This window comes from Balaenoptera acutorostrata, chromosome 7 (assembly GCF_949987535.1).
Source record: "Balaenoptera acutorostrata chromosome 7, mBalAcu1.1, whole genome shotgun sequence".
NCBI classification, from domain to species: domain Eukaryota; kingdom Metazoa; phylum Chordata; class Mammalia; order Artiodactyla; family Balaenopteridae; genus Balaenoptera; species Balaenoptera acutorostrata.
The window spans coordinates 55905820-55909919 of record NC_080070.1 but is presented as its reverse complement, the minus strand read 5'-3'; positions in this window follow the sequence as shown (position 1 = coordinate 55909919).

Below are 4100 nucleotides of genomic sequence, written 5' to 3'. Positions count from 1 at the left end.
ACCTGGATTTTTGACCGAGCCAGGGTCGACACCCCAACCCCCCACGTTGTTCATGGGTCAGCTGTGTAACGAGTTCCTGAGTGATGTTGGTGCTTCTGGTCTGGCAACCATATTTTGGGACCTCCTGGTCTAGATCATACTAGGTACTCAATAAACGTTCATTAAAGATTTCAAGGATTACTTTTTTATTTGATTTGAAACCAAATTAAAGCATTTCATAAGTTACCCAGAGTAAGGTACACACTAAGTCCTTGCTACTCAGAGAGAGGTCCTTGAACTACCTACACAGCTATTACATAGGGACTTGTTAGGAACACGGAAGTTCTGGCCCTGTGCTGGACCTACTAAATCAGAATCTCCATTTTAACAAGATTTCCAGGTGATTAGTATACACATTAAAAGTTGAGAAGCACTGCTCTGGTGTGTGTTGTATATTTTCATTAGTATTGTTTTGGCAGTCGCTGTAAAACTGGCTTCTATTAAATATTCCATTTGTGAATTTTCCATGTCCTTTGTTTTCTTACTGATGATAATGTTGAGTGTATTTATTTGTTTTTCTTCTTGTTAAATGCACCAAGCTTAAGCTTTTTAAAAGCTTTACCTGTTTAAATTAGCTAATGGATTTAGGTTTAATCATTATTCATTGATCCTTCTTTGATACCGATTTTTGAAGGCTGCAAGTTAACAGCACAAGAGACATTATGACACAAGAACACAGAAGGAGGTAGGGGTAAAATGGCTAACTATTGAATTGGTAAATTATTTCAGCAAAAATATAAATTAATAGTAGAGAAATATATGAGAGATGAATTATACACAGAGAATAGAAATGCTTCAATCTGGTAACAGTTCAGCAGAATTTAACATTTCTGTTAAATTACAAATTACAATTTCTTAAAAGCTGCTGTAGACTTAAAGATTAACTACAAGTTTTAGTAATTTATTGACCTGTGCACCACTTTGTTACTTCTAAAAGTAACAAAGAAAACTGAACATATTTTTAACATAAATATAATCTTAAGAAATAATATTCTTCTGATTTTTTTCCTGATACTTTTCCTGATACTTGTTTGCACCCTGCCTAATTAGCAATATTTAGTAAAATTATAATTATTCATTAGCATGAATTAAGAATGTTTCTAGTTACTATTTTAGATTATATATGAATTTGGTAGTTGCTAACCTAATGCCAGGTGTCCTAAATGTTCAAGCAAATGTTATTCCTTTCTGAGTCAGAGTAATTTGTTTTAAACAGAAAAATTTTATAGCACATGTGAAATGTAATTAGAGTATAGTCTTACTACGTTGGATGTAGGGGAATTATGTAACAGAAGAAATACATAAAAGCTGGAATTTAATCTACTTTAGTGTTTTAAAAAATCTTTGAGGTTGATTGTTGCAGAAACAATGCATAAAAAAGAAACAAAAGTAATTACCTCTTACTAACAGAATCATTAATGTAAATTTGATAATAAGTACATGGAACAGAAAACAAAAGAACAGCCACCCCTGAAGTCAACCATTCTAATAAAAAAGTGTACTAATAATCCAAATTGCAAGTGATATTTTTTTAACATTTTTATTGGAGTATAATTGTTTTACAATGGTGTGTTAGTTTCTGCTTTATAACAAAGTGAATCAGTTACACATATACATATATCCCCATATCTCCTCCCTCTTGCATCTCCCTCCCTCCCACCCTCCCTATCCCACCCCTCTAGGTGGTCACAAAGCACCGAGCTGATCTCCCTGTGCTATGCGGCTGCTTTCCACTAGCTATCTATTTTATGTTTGGTAGTGTATATATGTCCATGCCACGGTCTCACTTTCTGCAATAGATTTTGAAATAGGAAGCTGCAGGAGCTATTCATGTTTAGTGGAGCAACTAAATAAATGGTAATAAATAAGATTAATTTAAAAAGAGTGACTTTTATCTGATCAAAGCTTCAGTTTCATAACATAGTTCCAGTTCATAGTTCCATGAACTGAAAATGTTCTTGAGCTTTTAGAACTAAAAACCATTTATTGTGTTTACATGGTGGGATGTTATAGTGAAGTACCCCCAGGAGAGAACTGTCTTTATTGTGGAGCAGGACTAATCAGACAAGCTTATTCCAGTGACATTAATTATTCAAGTTCTGTAATTAACTTGACTTGTTTTGATTCCATGAACCGTGTTTTAGTTTTTGAAGGCTGTGGGAACAAATACCACAAACTGGGTGGCTTATGTAACAGAAATTTTATTTCCTCACAGTCTGGAAGTTAGAAGTCCAAGATCAAGGTGTCCAAGATTGGTTTCATTCTGAGACCTCTCTCCTTGGCTTCTCCCTTTGTCATCACATGGTCTTCCCTCTGTGTCTTAATCTCCTCTTCTTATAAGGATACCAGTCATGTTGAATTAGGGCCCACCTCTATGACCCCATTTTACCTTAATTACCTCTTTAAACGCCCTTTCCCAACGCTCTCAGCCAGTCTGGATTTTGAGTCTGCAGGGCCCTGTGCCTGACTTTGTGAAAACCATCATTTATTTCATGTTTTATTTTCCAGTTGAAGAATCCACTACCAAAATTACTATGCCAGCCTAGGTTTCCTAGAGCCTGCCACAAACAACAAGAAACATTCACCTGCTGCCAGTTCATTGCGGGGCACTATCTCTGGGAAGCAGAAGGGAGGAAAAGATGGAAGTGAGGCAGGCAGTGGAGGAGGGTTTACAAATTTAGGTGTTACTGCGCTGCCATAGCTTTTCAACAAGAGTGGTTAACTGCTCAGTCTTTTAGGATATTTTCATGGATTACTGCACTTTGGAACAGTCTATCTTGGGGAAATGAAGGAAGAATTTATCTACCAGTTCCCTCTTGTGCTGCATCTCTTTGGTCAAAATTCACCCTCCAAGTAGGGTTGCCAGATTTACAGGGGGAAAAAAAAGTCCCATGCAATATCTGTAACAGAATTATACTAAAAATGTTATTTGCTGTTTCTCTGCAATTCAAATTTGATTGAGTATCCTGTATTTTACCTGAACCCTACTCTCGGGGCATTAACACCACGCACTTCCAGGCAGCTGCAGGGAGAGCCATAGCCTCCACAGATCCTGTGCTCAGGCACAAAGGTCAGTTTCTTTTCCTCAGTACAGCAACGTGGCAGGGGTGATGGTGGCGGCAGTGGCAGCAATAGCAGCAGCTCCACTCTGGGACCACAGGGCAGCTCCAGGCCACTGGCCAGGAGGAAAAGCAAGAAGCTGAGACAGTGATGGGGAGGGGCATGTGCAGGAGGATGCAGGCATGGCTGCATGGATGTGGGGTGATAAATAACATAATTTTCTGTAAAAATGAGGCAACATTCATTAAACTATCTCGTTAATGTCTGTAGGACCATGTTGCACAAGCCACTAGGAATACAGTCATAAGACAGGTAGAGTTCCTGCTATCAGGAACTTACAGAATATAGCTTAAATATTGTGTTCAGTCCTGGTTTAAAGATACTTAATAGGGCTTCCCTGGTGGCGCAGTTGTTAAGAATCCACCTGCCAATGCAGGGGACACAGGTTCAAGCCCTGGTCCGGGAAGATCCCACATGCTGCAGAGCAATGAAGCCCGGCGCCGCAACTACTGAGCCTGTGCTTTAGAGCCTGCGAGCCACAACTACTGAGCCCATGTGCCACAACTACTGAAGCCTGCACGCCTAGGGCCCGTGCTCCACAACAAGAGAAGCTACCACAATGAGAAGCCTGCGCACCGCAACAAAGAGTAGCCCCCGCTCGCCGCAACCAGAGAAAGCCCGCACACAGCAATGAAGACCCAACACAGCCAAAATTAAAATAAAATAAATTAATTAAAACAAAAGATACTTAATAAATGCTAGTGAAATGAAATACTTTTAAGAATACCATCTCATTAGATGGATGTTTTTCTAAATGTCTGCTTTGGCAAAAACAAACAAAATTCCCCCCAAACCCAAAACTGTTACATGCATTGCTTTCTGGATGCTTCTGAAAAGAAATAGTCAGAAAAGTATTAGATGGCGTCCATCAAATATTGGAATCATTATTCAGTAAGAAAGAAAAATCCATTTGTATATAACATTTCAAAAAAGAAGTTAAA